The sequence below is a fragment of the Phyllopteryx taeniolatus genome, chromosome 18, assembly GCF_024500385.1.
Source record: "Phyllopteryx taeniolatus isolate TA_2022b chromosome 18, UOR_Ptae_1.2, whole genome shotgun sequence".
Classification (NCBI taxonomy): Eukaryota; Metazoa; Chordata; class Actinopteri; order Syngnathiformes; family Syngnathidae; genus Phyllopteryx; species Phyllopteryx taeniolatus.
The window spans coordinates 18,091,187-18,109,602 of NC_084519.1; the positions used below are offsets into that span (position 1 = coordinate 18,091,187).

Here is an 18,416-nt window from a genome sequence, read left to right on the forward strand (position 1 = left end):
GCTACAAAGTGGTTTTATACAAAAGCGACAATGTGCAGCGAGTTCTGTTTGGCTCACGGTTTCATTATTGGACACATTTTGCTGTTGCCGCGGCAACACCAAATCCCTGACTTTAGTTGTATATGATGGTGTTTCCCAACATTTTTTGATAAATATTTCTCAAAAGCTTAAGAAAAAGAAAAAAAAACGATTCTGTGACCACGCAAGTCATCTAACTTGTAATATTTTGGATCACAAATCATTTTTCTCTATTGAAATGAATGTAAGTCATTAATCCGTCCCAGGCTCCCCAAAAATATATATTTTGTAATGGTTTTTTTTTTCATCGTATAAAAAGCTCTCTATAATAATATCCTTTTTGAAAAACGTACGACATAATTCATTGGAATTGGGGGGGGGGAAAAACGTGAGCTTTTTGCCACATTTTTGTGTCAATTCACCGGACATTGTGCTGCTCCTTCCGGCGTGTGCGCCTTGGCCAGTTGGGGGCAGCGTAATACACACATACGGATATGCGCTACATCAAGCCGGTTGAAACTCTGCAGTAAGCCGCAGCAATGTTAGTCGCCGATGCACTTGTTGTTCCGGCGTGAGAGCGGAGAGACGTTTCGACAGCCTCCCGCCCGCCCGCTCGCTCGCTCGCTCGCTCCAGCTCTCGCTCTCCTGTTTTTTTTTTTTTGTTTTTTTTTTATCCAAATGCAAGTCACCGTGAAAAATGTGCTGGTCCAATATTTGCACAGAAGTGGTGCTGGGACAGACAGATAACCTATCAGTATTTGAGTTTGGCTTCCCATGCTCCAAATAGCCATCCTCCGCCTGTTTAGCTTATTGATTGGCTTGGCAAGAAACTAGGTCCCCTCAGCGGTGACCAAGGTCAAACAACACATGGACTCTGTGCCACCCATACAACACCCCCCTAAAGCCCCTCTTAACACCCACCCGCCCACTTCGCGCTTCCTCCTGCCTGCCCAACAATTCTCCTACGCAAAGACAAAACAAGAGTGTCAAGACATCTTGAAAGATTGTGGAAATATTGCCAACTTTTGTGTTTTGTGTGTGTGATGACTCCGTGTATGGAGCAGCGGCAGCGTCCTGCGCGGGAATCGATGCCATTGAATTCTGAAGGTTTCCTCAGGGGCACGAGCGCGCCTGTCGATAGCGCTCCATGTCACGAGCGCCACGCTCGTCCCGAAATAAAACGCTTCCGTCCCATTCAACAAAGCGGGCGACACCGTTGTCCTGCACTACCGAAATGCTAGCCACTTACGTGCGCTAGCTTACTGCGAACACGCAACACAAAACGCCGCAGACTGGCTAACCACTGGCTAGCATTGACGTGGCCGTCTTACAAGGTTTTCTGGAACAGATATTTCAACACAAATGGTGCAGCAACACATGTAAGCAGACAATATAACAATACTCACAGGCATATATTCTTTATCCTCTGCAAAAAACAACTAATATTACAGCAGATTACAGAGTTACCAACAGTACTTGAGTACTTTGCGTGTGTGACTGGAATATACTGCACACTGTATTATACGTGCTCACACACGCACTCGCAAACACACACTTGCGCACTCACGCTTTTGCACTTGCACGCACTCTTTTCCAAATTCTCTCTCGCTCACTCTCACACACACACACACGCACGCACGCACGCACGCACGCACGCAGCTCGACGTTTTGGGCGTCACTCACTCGCAGGAGCTCGGCGGGCCACAGCTGTGCATGCTAGCGCGCGTGCATGCGTGTGTGTGTGGGTGCTGCCGTCCGATTTGGCGCGTTGCCACGCGGCGCCGGGGCGGCTTTCGGGCCTCCGGGCTGCCCCGCGGGCTGCGGCCGAGCGGCACATGAGCTCCAAAGAGAGGAGACGTCATCTTTCCTCCAAGTTCGGCTCAACATATTTGGAAAGTTTCCTCCACATCCACGGTAGCGTTTGTTTGTTTTTCTTCTTCTCCGTCGCCTTCTCGGCCGTCTGCGATGCGGCGCGGCCGTGCACCCGCGCTGTCGTGTCCCCGTCATTGGCGTTCCTTACTCCTTTATGTCGTGGCCCCCCCCTCTCTCATTTTGCAGTTTTTAAATCTGCACTGACGGGTACGACTCGTAAATTTGAAGCAGTGGAACTGCAGAATTTGAGCGCCCTAAAAGGTCGAACAATTCGGAAACAGACCAAAATGTGGGGAATAATAGATTTGCAATTCGTCTGTTCGGTTGCACTATAAAAACATTTACTCACTGAGTTTCTCCACCAAGGTCTTGATCGGCTAGGCTAGGGGAAGATCCAGAGCCACTTTCAAGCACAAAGACCGCACTGTCTGAATCACGCAGAGGCGCGATCGTGTCGAAACACTCGCCGGGCACCGCCTCCGCTTTCACGTCGAAGGTAAGCAGAGCTGCAATGAGCGCTGCTGGACGCGCAGCTCACCGTTAACTAACGGATTTCGCGCAAGCGGCGCATTGTTGATACGTCGGTCAAGTTGTGCAAGACTGGCTCACTGCCATCAACTGACTTCACTTAAAGACCCTGTAAAGTGAGTTCTAAGATTAGTGTCCAAATACATCACACATATTTGAAGATACTTGCTGGGAACGCGCAAAGACCGAGAACGACAGTACGTCGTACGTAAAGTGTTTTTCACCATTTGAGTTTTGTTCACTTTTTGGGGTGTGCCATTTCGTAAAAGATTTGTTGTCTATGTCGTCATCCCACACATTTTGCGTGCAGTGTTTTAAAATGTGAATTAAAAAAAAAGCATAATGTTTTCATTCAGGAACAATTTCATAAATATTGATGGAAATGCCACTTGTTGTTCGCAATTGCTGCATAAATGGCGTATTTGTTATTTTGGTTGCCCGAGCAGCTCTGCTGTTGAGTTCCTTTTTTTTTTTTTTTTTTTCTCTCAGCTGAACTCTCTTCTTGGCGCTTTTGTTCGCTCCTCGCCATCGATCGCTCGCGCTCCTCCTTCTGGCGCCACTTGTGCTCAGCTCGCTTGTCTCCGTCTGCCCTTGCGCCGTTTCTCCTCTGGCTCACCTCTCGTTTAGCTCCGGTGCCCGCTGCCGCCGTTGCCGCCGTTGCCGCCGTGGCCAAGCGCCCACGCATCTCACACCTCACGTCGCCTGAGTTTATTTTATTTTTTCTTTTTTTATGACCGGCACTTTTAGATTTTTTCCCCCCCACATTTTGAATCTTCAGCGCAATTTCTTTTCTTAAATGTGGAAAAATGCAAATATTTTCCAAAAAGGTTGGCGGCTCTCAAGGATAACTGCTGTGAGGCGCGATCCCCTAAATGAAAAAACACGTGCGCCTGTGCCCGCTGACTTTCTGTCGGGATTACGCCGTAACGTGCTTCATATTTTCGATCGCCGCCGTCTCGCAGATTTGAAAAGCTATTTCGAAACATTTCGGAGGGATAAACACTTGTGACTTTCGTCAGATGACATTCCGTGGTTTGGTTGAACATTTTGGTATTTGAACATTGAAGAAAAAAGCTGTTTATTGACACTCCCAGTTGGTGTGCAGTCAAACTAATCAATAAAGAGAGATTGGCACATTGTGTCTTTAAATCGACCACCTAGCTTCATCTTCGGCTCACAAGTCCGTTTGACAATAGAACAACACTCGCGGGCATAAATTCTTGATCCTCTCCGAAAACGACGAATACAGGAGGTTACTGAAGGCAGTGAGGAGGTATCCGTATGTCTGCATTACACTGCCCCCAGGTGACCAAAAGGAGCAGCACAATGCCTATTGAATTGAAGCAAGAACAGCTTCATTCGTCACATTCTAGTTCATGTTGTGTTCTCTGTTTTTACAAAGTACAATATTAGAGGGTGCCACGTTCGTTCTGAAGTGCCGTCGTACAGGCCTTCGGGTCTGGAACGGGCTCGGATTGGCTAGTGTAAGTACGTCCCTCGCTGAGCGGGTGTCCCGATACTTGTGTCCAGCCTTGACCACCTTGAACGCACGCACGCACGCACGCACACACGCGCGGCCACACACGCCGCCCCTGCAGTGATGAACGCCTGTACAACACAATCGCATGTTTTGAAGGGCTAGCATAATTGTTTGGAATAGCGCTCCGTCCACTTCACGCAGTTTCGGGTGTAAACATAAGAGCCGCCGCTTTGTGCTCGGCTAATTTTCTTTCCAGTTGAGTAAGTGGTCAAGGTTGTTTTTTTTTTGTAATCTGTGGCATTGTTTCAGGAGATGCGCCGACGTCCATTTTGGAGAGCGGCGCCACTTGAGGAACAATGGCGTACACTCCAGAGACGCGGCGCGTGAAGTATGTTTGTGAGGGCGCTCACACAATAGCGGGGACGATATTGCGCAACGCAAGGAAGATAAAGCGAGATGCGCCCGGCAGATACGCTTGACATTCGCCATTGTTTACGACAACGCGCGCTACTTTCGAACGTGTTTGTTTGACACAGTAATGTAAAGCCGCCGCCGTGCCAACACTCACGTGCGTCATCGGGGATCTGTCCCCGGTCCGCGCGCGGGATCCAAACGCCCCGAGGCTCGCCCGGCGGCGCCGCCCTCCTGCAAGTTGCGCCAACACATCCGACGCGGATAAAGAGATGCCGTCTACATAAAAGTTGCCATGTCGGTGAATGAATAATTCTGCACAGCCACGTCCTGTTATAAGAGGGCGTCCGCAATTGGGCAAGCACATTATCGCAGTTGTTTATTTTTTCTTGCGCTCATTTAAGAATTACATTTTTTTTTGGGGGGGGAGTTTTACAGGTTGTAGGTTTCATTAATGGTGGATTTTTTTTTTTTTTTATTTCTCTCCTCTCAGACGAACGTTAATTATATTTGATCTCTGGGATGTAACTGGACAAAGTGATGCCGCAAATGGACGTCACGTCGCTACGGTGGCTCAAAAGGGTCCATTTGTGACGAGCGGAATATAACGTCAGCAAACCTACTCCCAACGGGTGAAAAACCTTAAATGCCATTAGAATTCAAAAGAAGACTCAAAACTAAAGAGGAATATAAAAAGACCCGATTGTTGGTTTTCCGAGCTTTGGCTTCTTCCTTGAGGGCGCGGGCACACATCCTTCCTCCTTCCATCTGCCCAAAGCTCGTCTTAATCTGCCACAATCACACGACTCGTCCTTGTTTTTCAAACTAATGTCGATTACACATTTGATAAACACGCATTTGCATTAGCGTTCGCCGAGGTCGGGATTAGCGGCGTTCATCCTCAAACTGTTCTGTCTCTGCGCTTCGCCTCTTTGTTGATTTTTTTTTTTTTCTCCCCTCTCTCGCTCTTTCGCTGGATGGACCTTTTTTTTTTCTCCCCCCTCTCCTCCTCCTCCTCCTCCTCCTCCCGTTGTTTGTGTGGCCGTCAGAAATCCGAAAGGACGCACAAATATTTGAAAGGGTGATTAAAAATCATTTGGGAAAACAGATTATTGACTGTTTCTCTTTTTTTCTCTGTAGTTGTTAATCAATGTGTAAACAAAAACAGGCTGCTCGAAGGAGTCAAAAGGGGTCACAAAAGTGCTCGCACCAACCCAGTTCGTTTTGGCCCGCCACGCGTCCCTCGATATGTAACATTTCCGCCGCTCGGACGGCGATTTCTTCATTTTGTCCTTACACGAGAACGAAGAATGAGCAGCCGGGACGCCGCAGAAGCCTTCGAGTGCCTCTGTTGACCGCACAGCGAGACGCTGATCTGCTTAGCTGGCTTTTTGGCGTCGGCTTTCCCGAGCTAAGAATCTTCCGGAAATCTGTTTTCTAAGATCCCAAACACACGGCCGCACACGCCGCGTACCGAGAATCAGCAAACGTTACATTTAAGCCCGATTTGGTAACCTCAAATCCAGTCCAAATGAACTGGGACGTAAAAACGCATTTCGAAATTTCGAAATTTGACACATCACAGAGAAGAGTCTTGTGAACAACTGATTAAGAATGTACAAAATGAGGCTTCAAAATCTGTTCTTGACGCCCTCAAACGCTGCGGGCGTGCGTGTCCGCCGAATACGCTGAAGCCCCGTCCCGCTCGACTGTCAATCAAATATGACTTCTATGACCTGGAAAAATGGATGCTACTTCTTTCTTATGCCTACACATAACTACATGTTTGAGCCACACAAACTCGATCCGGTTAAAGCCTCCGACGACCGGGTCGTCACAAGGCTTCTCCACACAGGGACAACGAGGCGCTCTAAATCGGTAACGGCGGCACCAAGCCCCGGTCCACACCCGGTTGGCAAAAGTGGGACTTCTTTTACCCTCCTGCCACTGCCGACTTTCTCGCGGCGATGTGCGTGCACTGAGGGCCAACAACGAGGCGCTCTAAATTAGCCACCGCCGCAGAGCCCCAGTCCACGTGCTGGCTTTTTTTTTTTTTTTTTTTTTATATATAATAAAATCCTCTCCCATTTTCTTCTTCTCTTCGCGCTTCCGCGTTTCTCAGTGCAACACGTGCGCACTCATGGCCAGCAGTTTTATTTTAGTTTGGCACTTCAATTCAAAAAGGCAAACTCATATTATAGAGATGCACGACACACACTCAAGAGTGAAATATTGAAAAAATATTTATGTATGATTATGAAGATTATTGCTTACAGCAAACAAAAACCCAAAACTTACCATCGCTAGAAACCAGAATATAATTTAACAAACAATTAAGAAACAATTAAAATGACTTCAATGTAGAAATTAGGCAGGAATTTGCCTAATCGATCTATATCATGTGTGAGTACTTATCCTCATTTTCATATTTACTGAGATACACCTGTATATACAGTACTGTGCATATAATACAAAGAAAAATATCCCAAAATAAGGTTGCCAGAAGAAGTTTTGTCTTCTTTGGTACCTTAAACATGTTTGTGCTGCGTCTCTTCTTCGCTCCATTTAATCCGCCTCTGCCAGCGCACGTTTCCTCTCTCGAGCAAAACTAGGACAACAATAATTGCTCCCCAAAAAAAAAAAGGAGCTCATAATTACACGAACATTTAGTTTCGTAAGAGCGCGAAGCGATGTTGCGGGGATGACGTGAGGAGTCGCATTTGCGTCCACGTTGAAGCTAATTAGGTCTGTGCTAAACAATGCAGGACAAGAATCTACCAAGGAGATCTTACGGATGGCGCTAATCAGCATTTATTTGCGTGCTTATTGCTCGCTCATGGGTCGCAAATGTCGTGATTGCGGCAAAAGAGCATATCTCGGGTTGCGCACGTTAATTGGAGACATGACAAAACGACCGCGCTCCACGTCTTGATATGTGGAAGATCATTTAAAGGCTTCTCCTTCATTAAAATGTCGTGGTCTCCTTCCTCCCTGACTGCACTTTTATCGTGTTAGCCACTCATTAACCTCTGCCGAGCAGGCAGAAAAATGGCGGAGGACGCTAACGGACGACGACGTCGAGCCAAAACGGACGTTGTGTCGACGGCACGAGGGGGAGACGAGTACGCGGACCCCCTGCGTACTCGCCGTGCTTCGCCACCCGCCGACTCACCTCGTCGCAGATTTGAAATTCTTTCTTCCGTCATTTCTTTCATTAATGATGTCATTACTGTTACTATTGTTACCGTTACCATTCAAAAGGAGTTTGAAGGAAATCCCGAGTGTTTTTCCTGAGTCATGATTGCTTTTCCTCCAAGAATTCACGCAGCGAACTTCGTCCACTGGTAGAAAAACTGCCAAATTCTTCTTGGTCTAGTTTGCTTAGTTGATTTGATTTATTTTATTTTTTATTTTATTTTTTGTGTGTGTCAGCTTTTGCACTCCAGGGTGACTAAAGGGGGGGGTGGGGGGGGGGGAGAGATAAAAAAAATAAAATAAAAAAGACTTTGATTGGCTATTTCCATGAAGCCAAGAGAGGACTTCAACCAAATAAAAGCATTTGAGAGATTAGCTTTCCCTGGTGGAACAGCGACTGCGAGGGGTTAAGGACTTGTAGCGAACGCAATTGGACGCCCATGTACCCCCCCCACCACAAAGTGACCCCTGCAGCCCCCTCATCCTCCCAACTCGTCAGCTCCATTTGGCAAACAGAAGCGGCTGAAGGACTGCTAAACCGTACTTCAGCGGTCCTCCAGTGCAATCATTCATTTAGCCGAAGTGATTTTCGAACTCTCCAGAGGGAATCACGGCGAGTCGGACACAAAAGTGAGGCAAGCAACAACTCAAGTCGCAAACGTCGTCCGTGCGCTGGCTCGGTAACGGAAATCACCTCAATAAGGAATTACTTTAGGGGGGTTTAAGTCCTACATGTTCTTTATTTCGATGCTGTGATGTAAATAAACAGCGTCGAGTTAATGGAAGCTGGATATCCTCTCCAGATGGACTTCTGCCTGTCAAGTAGCTCTAAAAGGTTTTGGGATTTGGAGAGAGGACGTCGCCCGTGTTTCCTTTTTTTCCAGATGATTTCGGGTCCTGCACTCACAGCGGTCGGTGCTGGGAGATTTGAAGAGGGGAATTATGTGCGGCGGCAAAGCGGGAGCGAGGAGGGAGAGCGCTCCCTTCGGACCGCCGCCGCGCATTGCCGGGCCTTATTTCGCATCCGCTTTGCTCAGATCTGCCCTAATCCCTCCCTCTTGAACCTCCGTCCAGCGCAATCTGCGCGCCAACAGATTAGCACGACGCCAGAGAGAATTCGGCCCGGCCGGCCGAGGACCCGACAGCGATCTCGCAAAGATACCTCCCCGGCCCGAAATCCAGATTAAGTCCACAGATATGCAGCCTTAGACCCCTCTTAGGGCGCATATTAGCATTAGCGCAACGTGTTTCATTTATATATTTATCTGATTTTAAAAAGAGATAATACTAGCTTGAGTGTCACAAAATCTGCCTTGGGTGCTTTAGGAGGGATGAGACCGCATCCCGGCTAGAGGGAGAACCGGGAGTAATCCATATTATATGACGCTGAAAAAGCCAGGGAATTATTTAAGAAGCCCTTTGTTGTATTCCTTTTGGAAGGGATGAGCGTATTCTGCGGCAGATTATGCGATTTCAATTAAGAGGCTAAAGATGGACGATTGGAGGATTGCAATGTCATTTTTTAAAAGGATACAAAAAAGGGGGGAGGATAGAAGATGACGGCTGAACCGTGGGCTCGGTCCAATTAAACGGGAACACGCGAGAAGTATTTTGGGAGAGTTGATAGCCGCTGTAATCTTTCCTTCTGTTCTTTATGGCCGTAAAGAAACGTTCGTCCAAAATGTAACCATCAAAATTGACGGTCTTCATACCGAGCTTCCTTTAGTGTCTCTTTGCTTCTGGACGCTGCACAAATGTGTTCTTCAACTATTCTGTCATGCGCCCCCCCCCCCCCCCCCCCCCCCCCCCCGCCCACCCCCCAAGAAGTCAGTCATAGCTTAAAAAAAAAAAAAAGCAAAACGATTTCTAACAATTGCCCTGCAAGCAATGTGGACACACGATTCGCACACATTCCACTCAATGGCACATTTGCGCGCCTTTGGAGCCGTGCCCGACGACACTTGCCCCCTTTGCACACCTTTGCCGAAGTTCGGTCGCTTCCTTTACGTGCCTTGACCACGCGACCGCATCGGCGCGCAGTTGCCTCGCTGACATAACTTGTTGCCCAAGCGCAGTTCCTTCAGTTCCTACTTAACCGTGCCGACTGAACCGTGTCTGAGCATAGTTGCCGTATTTAGGCACCTCGTGCACCCAGCTGTGCCCGACTTCGTCGACTGAAGCGTGCCCAAACACAGTGGCCTCAACTGAAGTCGTCGGTTAAAGTGTGCCCGAGCACAGATGCCTCGTTTACGCACCTGCTCCGCGCAACAGTGGCCAATAGTTGCCTCAACTGCGCTGGAGCACAGTTGCTCCCGTTGACGCAACTTTGCCCAAGCGCAGTTGCCTCATTTACCAACCTTCTCCACTTAACCGCCGAGCGCAGTTGCCTCATTTACATTCACCGAGCCTCAAACGTGCCGACCTCATCGTCTCAAGCGCGCACGGTTCCCTTTTCCGTTTGTACGTCGGGAGGGTCCTCCGCAGCGCGCTCCCGCTGGTCAGACAATGCGGCCGTTAAGGGCCCATCGTGCTCGAGCTTGGTCTGGATGACCTCGCCTGAGTGCACCCCAAGATGTGCTCAACAGTCGGACAAAGGTTTTCCTTACATTGAGGGGGGAATGGGGACAGTCTCCACGCCCCCTGCGACCCTGAACAGAATAAGTGGTGGAGAGAAAGCTTGCAGCGCGGTGGAATAGCGGTTAGCATGTAGCACGTCCGCTCCCTGGTTCCAATAAATTGGTTGAGGACTCATTCCCACCCCAAACAAACAACCAAAAACAATTTGTCAAGCACATGATCTGATAGAACCGCCCCCAACTTGCACCTCATCCTCCCCAAAGATACAAACTCGCCTCACTCCTTTTCCTTCGCTATTGTGTTTTCCGGCGCTGGGAGCGAGCGGAGGAGAGCTCGCAGCGTTCCCGCGGCGACAGACTACGGCCCATCTCTGCCGTGCTCAAGGGCCCTTGAGGCGGCCATTATCTGGACGCCCGCCTCGCCGAGGCATATGGGTAATTACTGAGCTAATAGAGTGATGGAGGGAGAGGCGGCGGCAGAGGCAGGAGCCTCGGCCAATTAGATGATGCATTAGTGCTCTGTCTTTTGTAAGCACCTAATGTGCGGGGAAAGAACGGGCTGGGCTAGAGAAAACGTGTCATTTCTGAAGGGTCGGGATCCTTGAGCAAATGCAAACAGTCGCTCACACACACACACACACACACACAATACGGCAGGCATGGAAACATCCAGACGCATTTGCGCAATTACGGGGCGAAATGTATCAAATCACACATGCAAACACACACATACTGATTACTGCGCTTTGTTTTGCTCTTTCTCTTAAGTGTCTGAAGTGTGTGACGTCATAATTATCGCGCGCACGCACACGCACGTGCACGCACGCACACAAGCGGCGCAAATGCAGACGAGTCCAAATAAATGAGGAGACCCGGCGCGGTCCATTGAGGTCTGCTATGAGAATCCACTCCATCAATTACACTAAAGAGGCTGCCTAATGACGGCCACAGCTGTAATCACACTCAGCTGAAGCATTTTACACCCCTTGTCCTCTTTTTGTTTTCATCTATTATCATTCATCCCACTAAAAAAAAAAAAAAAAAAAAAAAAAAAGACGACCATGCCCCAAACTCTCAAGCATCTGGGCCAGCGCATCTCATTAAGAATATGCTTTTTTGTTGTCCGATTGTGAGCGGGTTCAACGTGGCTGCTCGAAAGTTTGCCGTTCTTCTGTCAAGTTGGAGTGGCGGACACCAAGAAATACATTTCAACTAACGTCTTGGCATATTTTGGCACCAGCGCGTCCTCCCATAAAGTGCCACGCACGATCATCACCGCGGACACACATTCAAATACACACCGTTGCTGTCGTATGGTCAATTTCATCTTTTTCCACAAATCGATACTACTGGTCTCTCTCCGCCCATTATTAAGCAATTTCAAGTGTTGAAAATAATTTTAGAACAAATCTATTAGCGCTCTCGTAAAACTCACCTCTTCCCTCGTTCTGCGGGAGTCGGGCGGCATTACGTCACCTCAAGATTGAAAGTCTGGATTTTTTTTGTTTTGACATTTGTTTTTTTACGGTGACCAAGTCAATGGGAGGGCAGCGCCCAAGCGCCCTCTATTGACCAGCCGCCACTGATTCAACAGCTATTTTCTTGTACATGCACGAGTCTTGATGTCTTTTTGTCATCTCCGACACTGCCACACTTCAATTTCATTTGTGGGATGTATCGTTCGCAAGATTTTCTGTTTTTTTATCTTTTATTTTATTTTTTTAAACGCAACTGCATAGCGCCAAGGACCACCCTCGCTATCAATCCCACAGAAACAGCAGCTCATGTTTTGGTGTTTTGTCCAGTGTGTACCGCAGTGCACGGATTACATATTAATGGTTATTATCATACAAAAGGCTATATTAGCGATATCGTTATCAAACACGGACATGGTCAGAGGGTGTCTGTACCACTTTGTTTTATTGGCACTATTTTGTATTTTTTTTTTTTTTTTTTTACTGGCAGGGTTTTGACCTTGCTACGACAGAGTGACAATGAGTGAAGTTAGAGGGCAATTTTAATTTGTTTTGTCTACTATGGCCCAAAAATCTTTTTTTTTTTTTTTTTTTTTTTTTTTAACAGCTGCATTGATCTTGCGGTTCAAAGACATTCCCAAGCCGGATCACCTTGAGGAGCTTGGCATGGGGCAAAATGAAAAGCCAGAAAATATGTTTTTAAAGACCGCGCCGACCGCTGAGCACGGCCGCCGTCGCCCAGCAAGACTCCTGCCACGCGAGAGCATTGAAGTGTCGCCATTGAAGATGCCAGCCAGCGCGAGCTCTGTGGAGGTTGCGGCGACGCCGGTGAGAAAATTGCCGGGGACTCATTTGTGATTATTTCCCACCCCGAGGGCAAATGCCATCATTCCGGTCATTAGTAAGGCGAACGTATGAGCCGAGCGCGATAGCAAGATTTACATACTTAGCCTCGAGCCTGCAACGCCGTGTAAATACTGCTCACCAAACGGGGAAACTTTTTTTTTTCAGGGGGGGTACTCAGAAGCAAGTAGAAGTATGGATACTTGTGTTAAAAGAAAGACTTTGGTAAGTTTTAGAAGACCCCAAGATCTTAATCAAGATCAAGTGTGGTTGACTTTACATTTCTGTATTGTCACCTTTTTTTTTTTACGTCATGTAAAAAGTCGGCAGAAAAATAAAGACTCAAGTTACCTGAGGAATATTCTTAAGCGCGGTAACAAAGTAGAATGTAGCTTCTAATTTTGTTTGATTTATCTTTCCACATTGAAATGAATGGAAATGCCACTAATCTGTTCCAGCCCCCCCCCCCCAAAAAAAAAATTTAAATGTGATTTTTAATAAGGAAAATAGCACTCTCTAATATTTCCCTTCATAAAAACATATAGTAATTACATAATTAAACAGAATATAAAGAATTAAAAAGTTTGTGCATCATGATGCCTTCATTGTAGCTCCTTCTGGTGTGCGCGACTTGGCCACTGGGTGGCAGTGTAATAGTCACGCAGACAAACAAAGAAGAGTTTCACTCAACCACTGTGAATGGCTCAGCAATCTGCAGTAATATTAGTCATTCTTCACAGAGGATAAAGAATATATGCCTGTGGATAGTGTTATATTTTCTGTCGACAAGTGTTGCGGCACACTTTGTGTTCAAATATCCGTTTCAAAGGGTTCTAAAAGCGCCACAGATGCTATGGCGTTTCCCGTTACGTGTTAGCATTAAGCTAGCGGAAGGCAAAGTCGCGTGGTTGTTTTAAATACATGGTGTGTCAATGTCTTTGTTTGATGTTCAGTTTGACAGTCAAATTTGGGTGGCAATAAACGTTTTGGAAAATGTGTTTACGATCTGCCGCTTGTTGTGAAGTGAGCTCAGTGGACTGCCACCATACCGCGTTGGAATCTCAACTTTTTGCTCAAAGTAAAAATCCGTAAAACGGCGGTTTAAAAAAAACGTAAAACAGGTCACAGGCATCTGGAGGCGCCGCCGTATTTGTACTTGGTTCCTTCCCACCGCTGAACACAAAACACATGCTAATGCGTGACCCGGCTCTCAAGTCTCACCTCCTGCGAGAGAGAAGCACAGTTCTCGAGTACGGCCAACCTGGTCCTTAATCTATCAATGGGAGGACCCCCCCCTTGTTCTTGTTTCTCCACATTCACACACAACATTCTGCCACCCTCCAGATACAGAGTGTGAGCTTTTTTTTTTTTTTTGGGGTGGGGGGGGGGGGATTCAGTGTGTGTGGAGGTGGGACTGAAGAGCCCTTCAGACGTCTACGGAGAACGAGCACAAGGGTGGGAAAGAGATGGATCGCAACAGACATCGTTCTCGAGGTAAAAGGAGGCTAAAGTAGAGGCGGAGGGTGACGGCGCTGTCATTCTCTGTCATGCTAATTCCGCCGCGTTGCTTTGTTGTGTCAGGCCGGCCGGTGTCTGCCCATGTCGCAACTCCTCGCTTGCTTTTGGAGCGCCCGATCAGAGAGACGGCGGGCGAGCGAGCAATAGCGGGGTAAACAGAGCTGTTGACTAAAAGGATCACATTTGAATAACTAATACACGGCCAGCATTAGCATACATTAATTATTGAGCCCCCCCCCCCGCCGCATAGGTGTGTGCCATTTCCCCCCATAAGTTTTGTTGCTCTTTTCAAACTACAAGAGGAATGTTTTCCAGGGCCCCCCAAAAAATGGATTGACTGACAATCAGACAGATCGTTTTTTTTTAAAACGAAAACCTTTACTTGACGAGAGAGATCTTCTCGGCTCGACGAGACACGATCAGAACAACTGACGTACATATGCAACTTCAATTCTAATATTTGCTCCATGAAATGTTATTCATTGACAGTACCCCGACAGTCTACAACATTTTAGTGTTGTCAGTATACGATGTCGAATTCTCTTTTGTTTTACACATCAACCGGGAGCGATGAAGCACGCTTTGCCTCCTATTCGGCGATGTTAAACCATAGTCTTCCATTTGTCGACAAGAGAAAGATTGAGAACAGTCACTAAGGAATCGTTTTAAAAGTGTGTCTTAATACATTTGCTTCGAAATACTTCCATCCAATTTCCGCACAGCTCAGTTTTTCTGATTGTGGCGCACTTTGCAGTCTGGCATTAGTCGCCCCTCCCCCGCTATACAACAACCTGAGCGCCTTTGTTTGCAATTGTGATCGCAATTGCTAATTATGCCTACACCCCAAAAATGCATCACGTACGCAGATAGTCTGCTGTCGTGCCCGTTTTAGAGCGCCTCGTTGTCAGCCTTGAGTGCGTGCATGTCACAGAGAGAAGCCGGAAGAACGAGGGGGCGGGGGGAAAGTCAGACTTGACAGCCAGCGTGTGGACTTGGGCTTCATGCTGGCGTGGCCACTATAGAGCGCCTCGTTGTGGCAGTGTGGAAAAGCCCCGTGACAACTCGGTGGGATACATCGCAGTCACCGGTGCCTTTAAGTGGGTGTATTTTTCGCAGCTCAAACATGTCATTTTGTGCAGGCGTAAGAAAAATGCTAGACAAAAGTAGCATCCATTTTTCCATGTCCAGTGGTATTTGATTGACAGTTAGCAGTTGAGTGGGGCGTGGTTTCAATACATGCGTAGACACGCCCACAGTGTTTGAGAGTGAAGAGAATGGTTTGATTTTTCACCATTTTGAAGGCTCCTTTGGCATACTTGTACTTTTAAATCATTCAAATTTGGCAGGGTTGTTAACAACACGTCGCTGTGGTGTAGCGAATCCAGAAGACATTTATGTAGACTTTAAAGGGACTTCAAAGTGAGCGGGAAGAGTCAAACCTTTCTTTTTCAAAACACCTTTTCTTATAAGGTCTCGTTACATCGCCAATTTCCACCTCACGTATGTGTCTGGAACGTATAAACAGAGGACCCCCTGCGGTGAAACCCTTCGAATGCCCGAGTGTCTTCAAGCCATCGCCACTCCCTCGCATAATCAGCCACAAATCAAAGCTCAACGGACGATTGAGCGCAGCCATCCAGGACACACGCAAGCAAGGGAAAAAGTCTGGCGGCATGCACTTTGTAAAAAGAGCCCAAGAGCCCTTCCCATTTTTCAGCCAGCAATCAAAGCCGTTTTTCTGCCATCCTCTTGATTACTTTATCGCGCCGAAATCTTGGACGGGATAAGAAATTGCAGGAGCGGACGGCGCCAGAATTTCCTGGAGGTAGCGGATCTCACAGGTCTCAGTTGGTGCGCATAGAGAAGAGGGGTTGTGTGTTTATCCACAGCAATCAGGAGTCTGTGAAGCAGGAGAAGAGGCTTGGCAGCGGGAAAGCCCGCCGCGGTAGAGAGGAATGAATAGCAACGTGCCAAACTGGCACTGGCCACGTTTTACGAGCGGCATCCTTTGGGATTCCGTCAAAACTTCAAAGTTAGGATCTCCGTCACTGAACCGGACGACGTTACGCAGCGAAGCAACGGGAAGGGGGACACGACAGAGTGCAAAGTCGACAATGAGAAGAATCGATGCAACGCGTCGCCTTCTGCTTTGGAGTCTTGACAGACTTGAGAAATCCCGCAAGACCTTGCGCTCCAGGAGCGTTCCAGGCACCCCATTCACAGTCTTGCTGGCGCTCCCGGAGTCTGCAATTAAGTCATTAATTCCTTTCTTCACTCCCTTCTTTCATCAGCGCCGAGACACAACCAAGCATTGGGATCTTCCTATTGAGGCCCGTGATTGGGCGTAATTGCTGCTCGGGCCCAAGTACGGAGAGGCAACCTAGTTTTGCGGTGGCTGCGAAGGAGCGTGAACTGGAGGGGGGGACAGGATGAGGGTCTTAACGTCGAACGTCAGAACACTGCAAATCTTCGCTGTAGGGCGGAAAACCTCCTAGGTCCAAATATGGTCAACTTCCTTTGGGAAGAACTCGCAGTGGACGACGGCCCTTACGTCGTACAACGCCATCAACGTGTCTTTGGACTTCGAATGTCTTGCTGTCCTTTGGCCTTGGCGATGTCGGACTCTTCGGCTGAAGGCTCTTGCGTTCGGTCTCCGAGTCGTACTTAAAGACCCTTGACTCATCATCGCAACTTTGAACTTTGTCTTGCCGTCTTTGGCCGTGGCGATGACAAATAAACGGTCTGGAACGAATTGCCTGCCATAAACGGGGGTTTAACGTAGGAACACAACGGCGTAGGGTCGCACCGCTATCGTAAACCTGTAAAACAGTACGTAAGCCCCACATTGTGTCAGGTAACAGGTAAACTCTTCCTCCTCACTGGCTCGCTGCACACAAAATCCAAACATTGGCCACAATAAGGAGAAATGCCCGCTCGCCCGTCCAACATTCCACCCTATAATCAGGCTGATTGTGCATTATGTGACCATCTGCAAAAGTGCGGCGTGGGGGCTCGGAGATGGGAGGGGGGGACCGAGGGAATTAGATAGTCTTTAATAACACATTTTGGGGATAAATGGTTCTTCTTTTTTGGGGGGGAAATAGTCACAGATTGCTCCATTTGTCAATGTGGAGATGTCCAAACGGTCGAGAGGAACAGTGGGCAGATAGAGCAAATCTCCAGATTAGAGATTAGCCCTGGTAGTAGATTTAAAAAGGGGGGTCTGGTGCCACGCCAGGCTGCTCGGGCATCTATCTGGCTTCTGCCGGCCGGGCCTGCCAACGGCGGATCGCTCGAGCCTGACGGAAGGGATGCCGCGTTATCGCCGTTATCTCCTGGCGGCTTTGCCCGCCTTCCGCTTGTCTCTCGCAGACTTTGGGGTTCAGGTCCTGGACGAAAGACTTCCCGGACGGATCTCACAAGATGAAAAGTCCCAAGCCCCCCCGTCAGATACGGGTCGGTGGGTTCTTTGAGCGTTTTTAAGCAGTTCTCTCGGATGCCGTTAATGCCCGTTTTAACGCGGGTGTAAGTAATCTGCTGTAATCGGCACGTTCACCCAAACATGCCGGCGGCAAATGTGCGCACAGGGAAGCAGCGTGTCAAATAACTGTTACACACTCTTGCGGCATAAATCCTCCCCGCACGGTTGGACAAGGTAAGAGGTTAAAGCGCGATCTGCGTCAGCTCCTCAGCCATTTGGATGTTTTTAATCAGGTTTGGAATATGTTTAACAGACATTTGGGGCATCTGTTGACTTGCTAAATCTCATAAGCGTTCAAGCTTATTGTCAACAGCTGGACACACTCGCTCCGTGTGACTGCAATACTTCTTTTTTTTTTTTGTTTCTGGGAAAAAAAAAAGAAAAAAAACCGACATGCCCTGCTTGAGCTCGAATGCTAAGTGGCGACGCAGACCTTCGGCCAAAGCTCAAGTGTGCAACCTGGGTCGTCGCGGTATTTTCCGACTTTGGATGAAAAACAAAGGCCGGTTAGCTATTAAGATCTATTAGCAGAATGTGACCCGATTAGACTTGATCGAGTCTGTGGTATATTAGATTTCTTTTTTTTTTTTTATGTATTTTTTGAAGTTTTACAACCACTGACATACAGTACACAGTAAGATATATACAAAATATTTTTTAAATAGGTGGAAATAGTTAGCAATGCAATAAATTGAATTACACCAAGTTGACTACCTATCAATAATGCACTGTTACATTTTGTTAATGCCAGCAATGCGATGTTAAAATGAATTTTTTTTTAATATTCAAAAAAATATAAACAAAGACATGTTGGTCTCAATCAAATACATTGAATTAAAGTCAATAATGCATTGATTATTTCTTTCAAATAAATTGAGAAAAAAACTTTTGAAGAATATATGTGAAGTGGAATCACTTGCTAAATGTCTTTTAAAAATTCATGTACCAGATAAAACATGGTTAAAATTGTCTATTTTATTTCAACTTTGCCAAATTATAAACCCTTACTTTCTATGAAT

The 18,416-nt window shown here is 47.4% G+C and overlaps 1 protein-coding gene across 6 annotated transcripts in view; it reads right to left on the reverse strand.

The window, feature by feature from the left end:
- Positions 1 to 18,416, reverse strand: part of rps6kc1 (ribosomal protein S6 kinase polypeptide 1) — a 79,850-nt gene that overhangs the window by 26,827 nt on the left and 34,607 nt on the right. The gene's annotated exons all lie outside the window — the stretch shown is intronic.